General features: G+C 42.6%; 2 protein-coding genes across 2 annotated transcripts in view; one reads left to right on the top strand and one right to left on the bottom strand.

Moving 5' to 3' along the window:
* LOC135198545 (uncharacterized) overlaps positions 1 to 18110 on the bottom strand; it is a 189372-nt gene that overhangs the window by 50674 nt on the left and 120588 nt on the right.
* Positions 17531 to 18110, top strand: part of LOC135198837 (histone-lysine N-methyltransferase SETD2-like) — a 50808-nt gene continuing 50228 nt past the window's right edge. Inside the window, exon 1 of the mRNA XM_064226806.1 lies at positions 17531 to 17656. The gene's annotated coding sequence lies outside the window, so the exon portion shown is untranslated. The remainder of the gene's footprint in view (positions 17657 to 18110) is intronic.

The following is an 18110-nucleotide window of genomic DNA, read 5'->3' as shown; positions in this document are numbered from 1 at the left end:
CCTCATCTTGTTTTTTTCCGACGCGTCGGACGCAGGTTGGGGGGGTCGACATTAGGCCCTCATGGAGGTGTCGGGTCTTTAGAGCGAGGAAGAAACAAGTTGGCAACATAAAACAGGAAGGAACTGATGGCGATTTTGTTTTCTTGGCCTTGAAGCACTTCAGAGAGTTGATTCGAGACAAGACAGTGCAAATCAACTCGGACAACACCACGGCTCTTGCATACATCCGCAAACAAGGAGGGACTCATTCTTATCCCCTCTACATGCTGGCAAAGGAAGTTCTCTTTACTTTGGCAGAAGAGGAAAATGTCGTTCTGCTCACCAGGTTCATCCAGGGGGAGAAGAATGTGGGAGCGGACATGTTGAGCAGAAGAGGACAACTTCTACCGACAGAGTGGACGTTGCACCTGGAGGTATGTCAGAGCCTGTGGAAGTTGTGGGGCCGTCCGATAGTAGATCTTTTTGCGACAGCCAGAACAAAAAGACTACCAACGTATTGCTCTCCGGTTCCAGATCAGGAAGCAGTGGCGGTCGACGCCTTCCTGATGGACTGGACAAACCTAGATGTTTACGCTTTTCCACCATTCAAAAGTACTGGGGAAAGTATGAAGAAATTCAGGGAGAGCCCAAGCCAAGGAACGAGGATGACCTTAATAGCTCCGTTTTGGCCGGCCCAAAGTTGGTTCACAGAGGTACTGGAATGGACAATAGATACACCAAGAACTCTTCCTCTAAGAGTAGATTTACTCAGACAACCCCACTTCGACACATTTCACAAGAATACCCTCGCTCTGGCGGGTCTGACTGCGTTCAGACTATCGAAAGTCTTGTCAGAGCGAGGGGATATTCTAGAGAGGTGGCCAGTGCAGTGGCTAGGGCCAGAAGAACCTTCCTCCAACAATGCAGTATATTAGTCGAAGTGGGAAAAAGGAAAATTTCCGGAAGTTGGTGTAGGAAGAGGAAAGTGTCTTCATCCAGTACCTCTTGTGACCCAAATCGCAGACTTCCTTCTATACTTAAGGAAGGATTTAGGATTGTCAGTGTCTACAATCAAAGGTATAAGAGTTATGTTGACCTCAGTGTTTTAAGACACCAGAGATATTGAGATATCTAATAATTTGGACCTTAGAGATCTGATTAGGTCATTTGGTACTTAGAAACAGCCACAATGCAGGCCTCCTGCTTGGAACCTCGATGTTGTCTTGAGGCATCTAACCTCGAGTAAATTCGAGCCCTTAGAGAAAGCCTCTCTGAGAGATGTGTCTAAGAAGACTATCTTTTTTAGTCCGCTCTGGCAACGGCTAAGAGAGCTAGTGAGCCTTCAGGCCATGTCAAAGAAAGTGGGATGGAGACATGGTAATGCAGTGTGTTCATTCCAGGAAGGTTTTGGCCAAGAATGAGAACCCTGCGAATCCTTGGCCAAGATCCTTTGATGTCTTGGGTTTTATCTGAGTTAGTGGGACATGAGCAAGAAAGAGTCCTCTGCCAGTGAGAGCATTAAGATTCTACATGAAAGAACAAGAGAGATCAGAAGGAATTCTGATGCTCTTTGGTGCTCAGTCAAAGCCCACCAGGTAGATCCATGACAAAGAACACTCTAGCTTTCTTTATGAGAGAGTTAATTAGAGAAGCTCACATGTTGTGTCAAGAACAGACCTTCGGGATCTTGAAAGTGAAGGCTCATGAAGTCAGGGCAGTTGCGACTTCATTGGCGTTTAAAAAGAATTTAGCCCTCAGGAAATTATTGAATCGACCTTTTGGAGAACGAATTCAATATTTGCGTCTCATTATCGAGGAGGTTTCAGACAACCTTTGATAATTGTCAGACGCTAGGTCCATACGTGTCGGGTACAGTATTTGTTGGGGCAAAGGAGTTACACCACCCTAACCAATTCTTTTAAGCTAGTATTTTATCAGGTGATGGTGTTGTGTTTATTGGTAGTCTGAGAAAAGTGTGTGTACTTTTTTCAGTCTGGTTTGGGTTTATATTGGTATGGTGTGTGTGTGTGTAGTTCAGGTACTGATCTATTACTAAGCTTGAATGCCGTGGCATAAGAGGGCTGTAGGGTTCTGTCAACACATTGGTCACGCCAGTTGTCAGTTCCAGTCTTAGCTTCTTCAACATACAGGACACTTCTTGTTGAGAGCTTCCTAAGGTTTAAGCAGACTGAGAAGGCAGGACTTATGAAGTCAGCTACCTTAGCAGGTAAGGAACCTAGAGTATTTTTTTTTAATAATATTTTAATAATATTTTTAATACTCTAATAATGTTGCTGTCTTTGACCCACCTCCAAATGTGTCAATCAGCTATATATATACCTGCCAGGTAAGTGTCACATTAAAATGAAGTTTTTATGTTGAAACAAAATTTTTTTAAGTTTAATGTATACTACCTGGCAGGAATATATATAATTTAATGCCCACCCTCCTCCCCTCAGGAGACAGGGTCAGAAAAATCTGGTTCAAGTGGGAACGGTTCCTGGCGCTAGCGCCACGGTAACGGGGTGGTGTAATCCTGAACTATAATAGGTTTAACTAGTGTTTGCCGCGAGATTTGAAATTTCTGCCAGGTGGAACAGAGAATATAGCTATATACGTATATACCTGCCAGGTAAGTATACATTAAACTTTGTTTTACATTAAAAACTTCATTTTTAATGCTGTGTGTGCATTAAAAACTATGTAAACTGCATTCTTATTGCATTTTTCATCCAAAAAACCTTCAAATATTGATTATTTTTGCATTTTTGGTGACTTATTTGTAATGCCAGATCAGCGTTGTAGGCGTTGAACCCTGGAACATCCGTCATAACCCTGGAAATAATTTCTGATGAATATAATGAGAAGCGCTTTAACCTCGGAACGTCGCAAGCCGAACCTTCGTAACCCTGGGGACTGCCTGTATACAGTATCAGAAAAATACATGGGCTTTCTTATCTAGTCTGGCACTTGTGGGATGGTGTTCCATTTTTGAGTCAGTTTTGACAAAGGAGAAAGTGCTTTGAGATGACTTGTTAGTGATGGGTATTCCCCCCCACTCCTTGTAACCAGCAGTTATTGGACTGACCCAAGTTCAGTAAATGTTTCCAGCTCATACTGAAAGATACTCATTACAAAATAAAAAAATCTTAGAAAAAAAAAACTACTAATAAAATTATTTTATGTTTTTGGAAGTTTATTCAGTGCTAAGAATGAACTTTAATGGAAAAATTAGTTTTAAAATCATGAAAACATAGTGTGAATTAATAAAAATTTCATGTTGGAAGTTATCATTGTTAAGAATGAAAGAACCTTGTATTAATTGGTTTAAAATCATGGAAACGTACAATGTTAATATTTTTACTGTTAAAAATATGTTCTCAAATTGAAAATTTTTTGTTTCAGGAATGTGTTGAAAGCAGCCTCACACTCAGAAAAACCTTGGTGTTGTAGTCATCATAATTGAATGGAGAGTCGGGAGATTGCAAACACTCCTGTCCGGCGCTCATCCCGTGCCCGAAAACCTAATTCTCGCTTTGCTGAGGATGAGTTAGATGGTTGCATTAAAAAGATTGTCGCTGGTGTGTCAACTTCAGACATCACTGGTTTCTGTGAGTGGTACACCTACACGACAGAGTAAACTTGGTAAAAAAACAGGAGTGAGTGTGAGGATACTGATGAGAGCACACAGTCCAATCTAAAGAAACTGTTAACATTGCAAGCACTGTATCTCAGACCCAAGCCCACAGCTAATGATTCAGTAAATGGTCTTGGGGATGAAAACGAAGCTCATTCTGACAGTATGGGTAGGTCAAAATCCTCCCAAGAAAAGCCCCAGGAGAGAAAGAAACACGGAGCACTGCAAGGAAGGATAACTTGGAAAGTTTGCCCCCCAGAGGGAAAAGAAACGTGGCAGGAAGGGAACCAAAGGGAAAATAAAAGGGAAGCACAGAAGAGAAAGTAGAAATTGAACAGACTGTAGAATCAGACACTTTAAAAAAGGGATCATTTATCACATAGTACAGATAAAGATAAGTCATGCCACTGAGTTATCCAAGGCATCTGATATAGTGGAGGCCAGCAGTCATAGTGAGTCTTCAAAACTAAAAAACACAGTTGACAGTCAAGTAACTGATGAGAAGATAGATTTATCTGTTCATTCTTCAGTAAGGACAGACAAAAAAGGAAAAACGGAAAAAAACATGTCAAGAAGTTGGATCTTGCATCTGGTAATACTGAAAAAGTGTATGAGGTAGACGACAAGGATGAAAGTTGAGCAGAAAGAGGTAGTCACACCGTATAAAAATGATGATGAAAAAAATTTATGGATAAAGAGAGGAAGGATGAACGTAGTTGTCGCCAAGTACATTGAATGTTAGTTGATGGAGTAGTGCCGAGTTTTTTTGGGAACCAATCAGCAAATTGAAATGAAGGGTGATGTAATTCAGAACGTAAAATCAATCAACGACAGACGTGCAGTATTTAGTTGGATCTGGAGAAAATTGAGGAATGTGTAAATTCTCACTTGAAGATGAAAGAAGAGCAGCATAGTTCTGAAGATGAGGTTATTAAAGAAATGTCTTTGGAGCTACATCCAAATCCACGAAAAGTTGATTTTCAGAAGCTGAAACTCACTCCTCGTGGCAATTTGACTCTGCTGTTACAAAAGTTTTGTACCCCTCAGCGTCGTCAAACACGTTCAGTCTCTGCAGAGAATGAAGCTTCAAGTTGCAGGGCCCAGTCCAATTCATCAGTTGTTGAATCTGTTTCTTCACAGCTTAGTGGAATTTTCCTCATTAGGCAGTGAAACTGAAGTGGGTACAAGCAGTTTGGAGAATAAGACTTCCTCTCCTATGAGGAGAAGAGGTAGGAGTGCCAAACTGACTTCAAAGGAAAATGTTAAAACGTTCATGAAGAGAAGTTACACGTGGAAACATCAAATATTCCAGAAAACACCAGAACTAAGGTGAACACATCTGGTGCTTCCTCATACCCTCAGTTCAAGATCCTCCTTTGGAGCTAAAAGCGCGAAAAGAAATTGATAAAGTTGAAATTGCTCCCCCTCCTCAAAGTTCACAAGAAACAGACAAAGAAAAACTAAGGACGATTGGAGAGGCACAAGGTGACTTCAATGAAAAAGCCAAAGAAGGTTTAGTTTCAAAAGGAAAAAGAAATAGAACTGAGCAGAGCAGTGATGCTGAAACTGAGGAAAGTGGACAAAATATAGAGGGATTACCATTGCATAAAAAGAAGCGAGATATGCCTGTCAGTAATTTAGATTCAAACCAGGAAGGCGATCTCAAACGGAAGCGTCAGGATGAACAAGATGAAGAAACAGATGCAAACGGAAAAGAAGGAAAAGTGATGATAGTTGTTTAATGTTACAGAAAAAAAAGAAAAAAGAAACACCCAGTGATGCTAATCAGGAAAAATAGAAAATCTACCTGGTTTGGAGTGGTCAGGATACAGATGTGTTTAGAGAACAGGGAGGGTCCACTAAGCCAGATATGATGTTTACGGGAGAAAGTTCTAGCGCATCAGATGCATTGAAAACTGTGAAGGAGAAAAAAATATCAGTTGAAAGTAAGTCAAGGCTCTGAAAGGCATGTCAAAAGAGAGGTCAGAATGAATCACTTAGTGCTGAGAAAACTGATGCCGGATATTCAAGAAAGAAGGCAGAGCTCTTGTGGGTAGTATTCTAAGTCTGTTGAAACGTCCAGATGTTACCAAGAAACTAGAAAGTATGAGTAGTAGCAAAAATTATAAGGTTGATTCCAAGTTTTTGGAAAGTAAGCGGCCAGGATGATAAAAAAAAAAACTGGAGGAGGGATGACCATGACTCCTCTGGAAAGAGATAAAATGAAAGAGGAAAAGGAGTGGAAAGCATCAGAGGAAAAATTAGAAGCCAAATGATGAGACGACACCTGCAGTCAAGAACATCACACCCAGTAGTCATGAAGATGACTCAACAAATTGTTGAAGAGGGAAAAAAAAATTCTTCAGCTGTGAATGTGGAGATGTATCAAAAAAAGATGATGATTTAGGTGGAAATATAACATGGGACAGTATAAAAGACATGACTCCTCTTATTCCAAGTAGCTTTGCAACCAAGAAAAAGAAGACAAAACAAGAGCACCTTGGAAACAAACACTCCAAAACTAAGTGATTCACATGGTAAAAGGCAACTGATGGATGAAAACCAACTTAGTTTGAGGAAAGAAGGAATAGTTCGCTAGGAAACATCTTAAGTTTTTTGAAACGGGGCAATCAGTCAGGCACACCACCTAAGCAGGATGATGTGAAGAGCAAGGAAGACGACAGAATTTCCCCAGAAACCACTGAGGGTAAAATATTCAACTTTGTTGAGTCTACAAGAAAAATCTTCTCTTACAAGAGATGAAAGTTACAATTCATTTGGTAAACAAGAAAGTAATCCATCTCAAAATAAGACTCAGCCTAAACCTAAGACCCGAGAAAGAAGAGTATCTAGGTGGTCTGCTAGAGAAGACACTGTGGAAACATCTGGGAGTCATTGGGAAAATGCACAAAGCTACCAAATAGCTCTGCTTTAACTCTGCAAAGTAGCAGTGGTAGAAGTAATAAAATGGTCAGAGCAACAAAACACATGGAGTTCCTTCTTATAGTAAGTGGGAGGATTTACCTTCAGAGCATCATCCTCTAGTAGCTGGTAGGAAAGAAAATGATAGAGGAACTTGTGTCACAATAACATCGTTGTCAGTAAGCCATACAATACTTGGAAGGAACAGGGCTCGTCCTGGAAAAATTGGAGCCACAACCAAAACCAAGGGGAGTTTGAATCTTCAGACAAGATCTATGGGAATGAAAGGCTAGAAGATAAATTTAGGGAGTCTGATAAAGATACTAAGGATAGTACCTCAGATGATGAAAACTTGGACTTTGGGAATAGGGAGGGAATTTCAGAGTTTCATCGAGTCCTATGCAGATGAGTTGGATCAGTCGGGAGAGGAAGCATTGTCAAGTAATAGTCAACCACATTATCTCGGTGAAATGCAAGCACCATCTGAAAACCATGAGTCGTCTTGGTCTTCAAAGGATGAGAGGTCATTGTCTCCCACAAGAGAATCGTACATGCCAAGTGACAAGGAATTAAATTCTCCACCTCGGAGAGAGTTTGGTCTCCACGTAGCAGTGAAAATTGTTTTTGTCTCCTAAGAGTCGAGAGCTAATGTCGTCGCTAATGAACATGGAAGTTCAAAGTTAACACCTCAGATGCAAGAACTTGTGTCATCACAGAATGCAACTGATTCCGTCCTTTCACAAGATTTGCATCATTACCCTGGTAAACATGATGTTATCAGCATTCCTTTACCAAGTGAATCTGAACTTCCAGCTGGAAGAAAGGAAAGGACTGGTGGTAGTGTAATATGGTAATTCAGAATTTTTCCTCCTAAATGTTTCTGAAACTAATCAGCAAATCATAAGTGTTGTAAGAGGTGTAAGTCCCCAAGAAGAAACTAGAAATAGTTCTCTTGAAAGTAGCTGGAGAAATCCACCTAGCAGACATGATCGACCTTCTGCAGAAGGTATGATGTAAAAAGTGAACATATGAAAGATTTTGAATCTGTTAAAGATGAGGAAGACAGAGATGAACACTTTGAAGTCAGAAGCAGCAGGATAGAAGAAATTCACGATGACAAAGAAAATCTTGAACCAAAACTAGAAGAGAGAGATTTTTCAGAAGATGAAAAACTCGAGTATCAAAGGAAAATTCAGAGAGACATAGAAGCGAAAGAGGAGAGAAACAAAATTGTTGTCGAACAACGAATGAATCTGTTTGGTCAAATTCAAGAAAATTTATACCTTAGTGATAGAAAGAAGTCAAAAAGAAGTAAGGAAGTAAGGAGAATGGTGTGTGATGCTCCTCACAGAAAGAGGAAATTGCTCGTGGTGAATTTGGGCTGTGGTGAAGATTGTCTCAACCGACTGCTTTATGATAGAAGGTATGTTAATGATTTTCCATCTTAGGAAAATTTCTTTAGTAGATTAGTTTAAGAGATTGCTTGCTATTACCAGAATTAGCCTTTATTTATACCTCAAGTTTCACTTGAACTATCTTGGAGATTCAGTACAATTAGCATGGTATCACTGAAAATCACATTGTACTATTCAAACTTTTGGTTGTATTTGTGTTTTAAAGAATATTGAACAATAACTTAGTGAATAGATCTGTTTTTATAAATGAAACGCTAACTAACCAGGAACACTAGTGCATCAAATAGTATTGTAACTTACTCAGGTTTTGTATGAAGTCCTAGAAACAATTGTTGGGACGGAGAGCAAATTTTTCCTACTTCATATATACTATATATTATTATTATTATTATTATTATTTTTTTTTTCAACTAAGATAGACACCTGGAACGTAGTAGTACTAGCACTGATTTATATTTTAACAAGTGAGGTAGATAATTAGTTTTTCATATTTCCAATACTTTTGAGTAAAAATGCCATCATCTTAACATATCATACACCTTTTTTTTTTGAAATGCTTGAAACTCAGTTAGGAGATGGTCATTGTCTATCTGTAAAATGAAAAATCTAGAGTCTTGATCTTGCTGATAATCACTTTCTTTCTCCTCCTCTTGCACCTGTTTGCATATGCTGTACCCTCTGCCTTCTGGGTGTTATAACCTTGGTCAGACCTTTTTCATTATGACTATTATTTGCGCTCTAGTTGTAATTCGCTACATCTCTGTTGTTACTATTTGTTTATATGATGTAGTTTGATGGTGAGCCCAGAAAGAAAGGTATCAGATTTAGGTTATGGTTAGACTTATGTAATTCTTCATGAATTTTTATGTATGAATGTTAAAGAAGCAAGGAAGGTGGTGAAGGAAGTTTTGTAGCTTATTATTTATGACATAATGAAGTAGTTTAACAGACAGCGGATTTTTTCTGTTATGTAGCCAACCCGCTGAGCCAGATGTTTGGTATTTTTTTTATAGAGTTCAAAGCCAGAGTTAGTTAAAAGATTGAATGTTAAGCGATTGCTGATCCATATGTTATGTCTATGAAAGGTGGGTATTGTTAAATGTGAAGGATGATAAAATTGTAGGAAACATTGGATTGGATTGACTTTATAGGAATGATTGAATTGGTGAGAACTACTATAGAGATACAGTGGTCAAAATGTTTATTACTACATTGAGGTATGATAGTTGGTTTGGCATTAAGAGAGAAAGATGGGTTTAAATAAAATAATTTGTAAATTTAGATTCCCTTTAGGAGGGATGAAAGGGTAATAAAAGTGCTTGTGTGACATAGTGGAATAAGGATGGAAAAAAATGTCTTCAGTATCCAGTAAGCATGAGTGCGTGCAGAACTGAGAGGTATGGCAAAGTTAGTGAAGTTATTTGTATTATTTGTTGATATCTATTTATTATGATAGTTGTCTTGATTCTTTTCAGGCTGCTCACCTTTTTTGGAAAAATGCCAAAAGAACAAACTAAATCACAGAAAAAACTGATATGTCCCTTATTGTGAATGTTTTTTCTTGTCTTTTCAGTGGTTCAAGATGTCCACTTAGAGAGAGATGTACAAACAAGAGATTCCAAAATTATGAGTATGCAGATGTAGAAGTCTTTAATGCAGGAGATAAAGGATGTGGGATTCGAGCTTGCAAACCAATACCTGCGTAAGTGTGTTAAATTTTGGTCAGATCATAGGTATTTTATTTTATTTTCTTATTACTTTCATTATTAAGATCCTCCATAAAGACATCTTACTGAATGGATGAATTGTGGCATATGACTGACTATTACAACACCAAGAATCATTTTCTTACTTTTCCCTCCTTTTTAACTGCACCTGCCTTGGTGTCCCTAGGCAGGCACTTCATTCTCAGCTTCTTTGCTTTCAGCATTGTACCTTTAATGTGTTCCCTTTTGTTTCTTCTCTCTTAGCTGTCTAACTCATTGAGTTTATTATGTTCCATTTTTTATTTCCTTCTGAAAACAAAACAAATCATTTGATTATAGTCATTTCAGCATTCTAAGGTTGCAGGGCTGGGGCCAGGAAATGAATACAGTAGTGTCAAACGTCTCATTATGATAAAAAGTTTTGCCTTGTTAGAGCATGCTCAAGTGGAATAAAGAAAAAATTTATTTGTTTAAAGATATCATCGAAACATATTTGGCTTCACATATTTGCAGTGCAAAGCTAATTTAGCTTCATTAGAGCAAAGATACATGGCATAATTTTTGCCGCTGCTACCAAACCTCAGTTTCCCTGACATGTGGTCAGTGAGGGCTCTTAAATGGCCAGCTTGATCTAAGACAATAAAAACAAACTGTGGTCACCTCAAGTAGCCAGAGTCGCTAAACAGTATTTGATAGCCCAAGGGATACCCAAAGTGGTCAAGTCTCCCTACTGCTAGCATCTTTTAAAGAAAGAGCAAGAGCTCCCAGTCATGTAACTCTTAAAATAACTGCTAAATTGGAATATGGACAAGGATTGAATCCAGATTTGGATGGGGAGGCTGACGATCTTGATGTGTCTTAAAACTAGGTTTGTTCATGCAACTTACCTGACAGATATATATAGCTGTATTTTCTGACGTCCGACAGAATTTCAAAACTTGCGGCACACGCAGTGGGCGGCCAGGTGGTAGTCCAATTCCCGCCGCTGGGAGGCGGATATCAGGAACCATTCCCATTTTCTATTCATATTTTTTCTGTCGCCGGTCAGTAAACAACTGTTTACAGACCTCCGCCTAGGATTTTGGATTTGACTCGTACTTAAGTATCTGGATTGACTTTTGGTTATTGATTCTGGATTGAGGATTGGCATAACGCAATTAGTGGACTTTTTTTTTTTTTTATTTTGGATTGGCTTTTCTGTAAACGTGATGTCTGGATCAAGTGCAGTGAGTTTCAGAGTGTGTGTGAGGAGTGATTGTAAGGTGAGGCTACCGAAATCATCGGTAGACCCCCACACAGTATGTATGGGTTTGTAGGGGGCATGTTTGTTGGTGGATGATCGGTGCAATGATGTGATGGATTGACCGATGATGAATGGAAGGTGTATGATTCCTATCAGCATAAATTGGAACGTGATAGGATTAGGAGGTCTTCCTCCAGTGGTTTCTACCAAAGGTAAGGGAACTAATATTTCTCCTGCTCTAACACCTGTAGATTTTGCATCTCCTAAACCTGTGTTGTTGCCTTCGGGCCCTGATTCTGTGTCTGAGAAGGTAATGCCCTTTCTCTGATTTGGAGTCTATTCGTACTCTTGAGACTAAAGTGAAAGCCTGGAAACTGGCTCTGTGCAAGTGTGTGATCGTGCCCTTGTGTTGTGGAGGGGGCGTCAGATCGGCCCCATAATGCCTCTAGGCCTAGACCGCTATCGGACTCCCAGGAATCCAGGGAGGGGATATGTTGAAAGCCGCAAGAGGGTTACGGGGGCTCCCCACCGATCTGGCGTCCCTTCGGCAGGCCTTGTTGCAAGTTCCCAGGCTGCCAAGGAGCGCGCACAAGGCGCGTATTTCCTTAAGGACTGCCTTTTCGTCCTCCGAGGCGTCTCCCCGCGCAAGGGGTGGAGCGCTCGGAGAGACACTCGTCCGCTGAAAAGGACCGTTTCGTTGTTTGAGGACGCTTTCACGTTCCTGTATCGCCAGTTCCGTTCGCCGCTCTTATTTCCCGGATGCGGTTTATGACGCTTTTTCCCCGCCTCAGAAGAGAGGTAGGATCTCACCTCCGGCGAGGACGCTGAGATGCGCTACAGTCGCTCTCTGGAGAAGCAGGTAGCTGTACCTGTGAGAGGAAGGAGGCGTCCCCTCGCCCCTCGTTTTCTCGCAGGATCAGCCCTGCCCCCTCTGTTCGTTCTTCTCCAACGAAGAACATTCTTTTGTCCCTTCAGGACAGTTGTCAGTGCTTATGGCTCGGAGGACTCGCCCAGCAGCAGTCGAGCCTAAGCGGAGGAAGGACCTTAGGCTGCCTGTCAAGAGGACGAAGCAGTCTCCTTCTCCCTCTCCTCGTTCGTCTCTTTCTCCGATTGCGTCTCCTTCGGCAAATCGCCGATCTCGTTCGCCCGCTAAAAAAAGCGGGTCGTCAGGACGCTTTCGTTCCCTCTCAACGTCATGGGCAGGCTACTTGCCGTGACGCTCGAGAGGACGATCAGGACGCTTTTGAGAACGCTCAGCAGGACGCTTCGGAGGACGACGTGCACCAGGATGCTCAGAAGGACGCTCGTAGTGACGTGTCTCCTTATAAGGAGAGAGTTAAGACCAGCAAAGACACGCTTTCGTCTAAGTCTACCTTATCGTGTAAGAAGCGTAAGGACGCTTCTCTTAGTATCAAGGTGGCCTCGGGCGCTGTCAAGGACGCTCATCACCGTCAGGACGCTCTGCCTCCTTCGAGCTGTAAGGTTCGCCGCAAGGAAAGGCAGCCTAGATGAGGCTTCTGCTATTAAGCAACGGGGGTCTTGATAAAGGCCAGACCCGCTAGACGTACGCCCTCTCCGGAGGGGCGGTCTCCTATTCCTATTAGGGAAGAAGGAGAATTGAGTAGTCCTGCTGACTCGGAAGAAGAGGAACCTTCTTCTGCTTCTTCAGTTTCAGACTACAAGGTTCTTGTGCGGCTGTTGCGCTCGTCCTTCGGGGACAAGTTCCAGCCTGCAGCTCCCAAGTCTCCTCCCTCGCAGTTTTCATCTTCCAAGTCATGTAAGACCCCAGAGTTTGTCGAAATGAAGACTTCGCTCTCCACTAAGAGGGCCTTCAAGAAAACTCCAGGACTGGATGGAACAAAGGAAGGATCAGGGCAAGTAAACTTTTGCCCTTCCTCCCTCTAGACTCAGTGGTAAAGGGGGTATTTGGTATGAGACCAAAGGAGACGTGGGTGTGAGGATCCCTTCTCAGCGCAAGGGGATTTCTCTAGCTTGGTGGACTCTCAGAGGAGGGTCCCTCTTATCCACTGCCAAGGTGACTTGGACCCCTACGGAGACAGACCATCATTTGAAGGGGCTGCTACGGACTCTTAAAGTCTTCAACTTCTTGGACTGGTGTTGGGAGTTTCTAGATCTGCAATCTAGAAGCCCAGAGTCTCTCAGTTTGGGGGAGCTGTCCAGCGTGCTATCGTGCATGGACAAGGCCGTCAGGGATGGTTCAGAGGAGCTTGTCTTCTCATTTTGGGACTGCCTTCCTGAGCAAGAAAGGAGCATATTGCTGTGTAACTTCAACAAGCCTAGATCCGTTACTCCGCTCAGAAAGCGGAACTGCTCTTTTCTCCTCTTATGAGCCATCTCTTCCCCCAGACTTTGGTTAAGGACCTGGCAAGTAGTTTGCAGGAAAAAGCAACACAGGACCTTTTAGCCCAGTCCTCGAGACGTCCGGCAGTTCCTTCCACTTCATCTTTTGTGCGACCTCCGAAGAAGGTTAAACCCTTTCGTGGGGCTCCTCCCTCGAGAGCAGCTCCTCGAGGGAGAGGGCTTGCAAGAGGAAGAGCTTCCTTTAAACCCAAGCCATCTAAGTGAAACTCATGTCCTTCAGACACCAGTCGGAGCCAGACTGAAGTCTTTTGCGGGAGCATGGAGAGAGAGAGAGATAGGACCCTTGGTCCCTCAAGATCTTGGAGCAGGGGTACAAGATCCCCTTTTTAGATCCTTATCCTCTTCCACGACTCCCAGAGACCTTTCTCCGTCATATCGGAAAAGAGACAAGTGTTGTTCGATCTGTTACAACAGATGATCGAGAAAAGAGCGGTGGAACAAGTCGCGGACCTGGGGTCTCCAGGTTTTTACAACAGGATTTTCCTAGTACCAAAGCAGTCGTCCTGTTGGCGTCCAGTCCTAGATGTAAGCAGGCTCAATCTTTTTGTGGAAAAGATCAAATTCACGATGGAGACGCCTCAGTCTGTTCTGGGAGCCTTGAGACCGGGCGACTGGATGGTGTCCTTAGACCTGCAGGACGCGTACTTTCACGTGCCGATCCACCCTCTTTCAAGAAAATACCTAAGATTTGTCTTAGGCAACAAAGTGTGGCAGTTCAGAGCCCTTTGTTTCGGCCTGACCACGGCTCCGATGGTTTTCACCGTCGTCATGAAGAATGTGGCGAGGTGGCTACACTCTTCAGGGATAAGAGTTTCCCTTTACCTCGACGATTGGCTTATCAGAGCGTTGTCGAGAAAAGTGTCTGAAGGACCTGCAGTTAACGTTAGCCTTAGCGAAGTCCCTGGGACTTCTTGTCAACCTCGAAAAGTCGCATCTGACCCCGACACAGTCCATCGTGTATCTGGGGATTCAGATGGATTCAGTGGCTTTTCGAGCGTTTCCGTCCCAGGAACGTCAGCGGCTAGGCTTAGAGAAAATCTCAGCCTTCTTGGGGAAAGAAACTTGCTCGGCGAGGGAATGGATGAGTCTGCTGGGCACCATTTCCTCGCTGGAAAGGTTTGTTTCCTTGGGAAGACTGCACCTCAGGCCCCTCCAGTTTTTCCTTGCGGACGAATGGAAGGCCAAGGACGATCTCAATGCGATCTTGAGGATCTCAGAGTCGATAAAGAGCCATCTAAGATGGTGGTTCGATCCTCAGAAGCTACAAGAGGGCTTGTCCCTAAGTCTTCTGAGCCCCGACCTAGTGTTGTTTTCAGACGCTTCCATTGCGGGCTGGGGAGCAACACTAGGAGGGGAGGAAGTGTCAGGCTCCTGGAGAGGGGAACAGGCAGTCTGGCACATCAATGTCAAAAAACTTGCAGTGATCTTCCTGTCTCTGCAGTTCTTCGAAGAAAGATTGACGAACAAAATCGTTCAAGTCAATTCGGACAATACCACAGCTCTCGCGTATTTGAAGAATCGGGGAGGAAAACACCTCCAGGATTTTGTTTCACCTAGCGAAGGATATTCTTCTGTGGGACAAGGTGAAGAAGATTATGATCCTGACAAGATTCATTGCAGGAGTGCAAAACGTCAGGGCGGACCTTCTTAGTCGTCAGGACCAAATCCTGCCGACGGAATGGATCTTACACAAAGATGTGTGTCGAGATTTTTGGAAGTTGTTCGGGGACGTCCTCTGGTCGACTTATTCGCGACGTCGAGGACGAAGACGCTTCCTCTGTATTGCTCCCTGGTCCTAGATCCAGAAGCAATCGCTGTGGACGCATTGCTATGGAGTTGGACGGGCCTAGACCTGTATGCCTTCCCACCATTCAAGATCATGGGGGAAGTCATGAGGAAGTTTGCGGCTTCAGAAGGGACGAGGTTGACCCTGATCGCCCCGATGAGGCCAGCGAGAGAATGGTTCACGGAGGTCATGTCTTTCCTTGTAAACTTCCCAAGGACGTTGCCCTAGAGGAAAGATCTACTCAAACAGCCTCACTTCGAAAGGTATCACCAAAACCTCTCCGCTCTGGGTCTGACTGCGTTCAGACTATCGAAAAGTTGGCCAGAGCGAGAGGTTTTTCGAAAGCAGCTGTGAGAGCAATCGCAAATGCAAGACGAGCATCTACAAGAGCTGTCTATCAATCGAAGTGGGCTTCCTCAGGGCATGGTCTAAAAAGGAGGGAGTTTCCTCTTCCACGACCTCTGTGAACCAGATAGCCGATTTTCTGCTTTTTCTTAGGAACGTGCAGAAATTAGCAGTCCCGACCATTAAGGGATACAAGAGCATGTTGTCAGCTTTTGGTTTTTAGGCACAGAGGCTTGGACCTTTCTGATAACAAGGATCTTCATGATCTCTTGAAATCTTTTGAGACCTCGAAGATTCCTCAAGCGAGACCGCCTTCATGGAACCTCGACGTAGTTCTTAGGTTTTTAATGTCAAGTCCGTTTGAACCTCTTCAAGCGGCGTCTCTTCGGAACTTGACAAGGAAGGCTCTTTTCCTAACTTCTCTGACGACGGCGAAGAGAGTTAGTGAAATCCAAGCTTTTAGTCATCGAGTGGGCTTCAAAGGAGACAACGCTGTCTGCTCTTTGAGCCCAACTTTCTTGGCAAAGAATGAAAACCCTTCTAACCCTTGGCCGAAAAGCTTCGAGATCAAGGGTATGTCAAGTCTGGTGGGCCAAGAACCAGAGAGAGTCCTGTGCCCTGTCAGGGCTCTCAAGTTCTATGTTCATAGAACGAAAGAGGTAAGAGGTCCCTCAGGTAATCTCTGGTGCTCTGTGAAGAGACCGGAATTACCTTTATCTAAGAATGCTGTGGCTTTCTTCCTGAGGGACGTCATTAAAGAGGCTCATTCATCTTGCCAGAAGACTGATTTGAGCCTCTTACGAGTGAAAGCTCACGAAGTCAGAGCTGTCGCTACCTCTCTTGCCTTCCAAAAGAACATGTCAATAAGGACATTCTTGATGGCACCTTTTGGAGGAGCAATTCTGTTTTCGCCTCACATTACCTAAGGGATGTGAGAACGATTTATGACGACTGCAATTCTCTTCGGCCATACGTTTCTGCAGACACAGTCTTTGGGGCTGGAGGTAGCTCTTTCCCTATCCCTTAGTTAGGTTTAGGTTAGTTTTTTAATTGTTGTGTTTTTGGTTTTTGGTGAGTCTTGTGTGAAGATCTCCCATTTCTTAGTTTAGTGTTTAGGGGGTCTTTGGCTAGTTGGTCAGGTGGTGGTCAGTTGCTTCATAGCCCTCATATGTATGGTTCGATGGTCTTGTCATTTTGAGGTCACGTCCCCGTTGACAGAGCATCCAGAGCGCACCAGCACTACAGGTCTCCACCTGGCTGGCAACTGATTAAGCAGAAGCAGGCTTAAGTGACAGTAATCACAGTGTCTACTTTGCTAACAGGTGAGGAACCAAGGTGTACATCATCTACTTAATTTAAGTTTCCTACAAATCCTATTCTGTCTCTTCCCACCATCCGAAGGTGGGATTCAGCTATATACAGTATATATCTGTCAGGTAAGTTGCATGAACAAAATGTTATTGTTATAATACAATTAAGTTTGTTCATACTTACCTGGCAGATAGATATAATTAGAGTGCCCACCCTCCTCCCCTCAGGAGACAGTGGCATTGATAAAATATAAATAGAAAATGGGAATGGTTCCTGATATTCGCCTCCCAGCGGCGGGAATGGGTACTACCACCTGGCCGCCCACTGCGTGTGCCGCGAGTTTTGAAATTCTGTCGGACGTCAGAAAATACAGCTATATATATATCTGCTAGGTAAGTATGAACAAACTTAATTGTATTATAACAATAACATTTCTAACCTAGATAAAGACCACAATGTGGGCAACAACAGTAGTTCCGTTTGAACTAAACTAAGTTTATTTAAAGGTTATGAAATAAAAAAAGGGATGTTGAGTTTGATAACTTTGCTGCTCCGAATTTTGTTTTGGTGTTTTGAATTTCAATCTGTGTGTATTATATATTAAGGTATTTTAATAAGACCATTGAGACACTGTTGTTAGGGTGGATATGTTGCATTATACTATTGCTGCTTTTTTTTTTTCAAGAAAGGGTTTTGATATGTATTTTGAAATTTTTATTCTTATTTCAGAGGAACTTTTATCATGGAGTATGTAGGTGAGGTCTTGATTCCAGTGAGTTTAAAAGACGAAGAAAAGAGTTATTCCCGTAATCTCAGTGCCCATTTTTATTCATGGCACTTAAGGGTGATCTCTTTATTGATGCAACCAGAAAAGGAAATATATCAAGATTCATCAATCACTCGTGTGATCCTAATGCTCAGACCCAAAAGGTAAGACTATTTTTTCCCTCTTTGAAAATTGTCTCAAATGTTGAAGGTTTTTAGTTCGTACAAATCCACTAGTCATAAATAGCTTTATTGCTTCCAAACAGTTCTCCAGTCTCATGAGCTTGAAAGAAATTGAAAGGCAAAGACTTCACTGCATGCACCTGGAGAACTCCTCTTACCACAGACTTATTCTTCCAGTCAAGGCAAATTAACATTCATTTCTCTGGCAAAATGATCGATACCAGTATGGAGATTGATATTATTTACGTTAACACATCACAATTTGCGTTATTCGGCTTAAATTGTTGAGATAAAGCTTAAAGGGGTAACTATAGTTTGCGTTGTGTGAATGAAGGTTGGCTTGCAGGCCTGAGAGAGCACATGCGCCAAGCTGACGAGCTGGCGGCTAAGCGGTTACCAACACTTTAAATGTAAACTAAGTTGAAAGGAATTCCCC

The sequence above is a fragment of the Macrobrachium nipponense genome, chromosome 22 (genome assembly GCF_015104395.2).
Source record: "Macrobrachium nipponense isolate FS-2020 chromosome 22, ASM1510439v2, whole genome shotgun sequence".
In the NCBI taxonomy this organism is placed as follows: domain Eukaryota; kingdom Metazoa; phylum Arthropoda; class Malacostraca; order Decapoda; family Palaemonidae; genus Macrobrachium; species Macrobrachium nipponense.
Note: the sequence above shows the minus strand (reverse complement) of the source record. Positions and strands in the feature narration are given on the sequence as shown.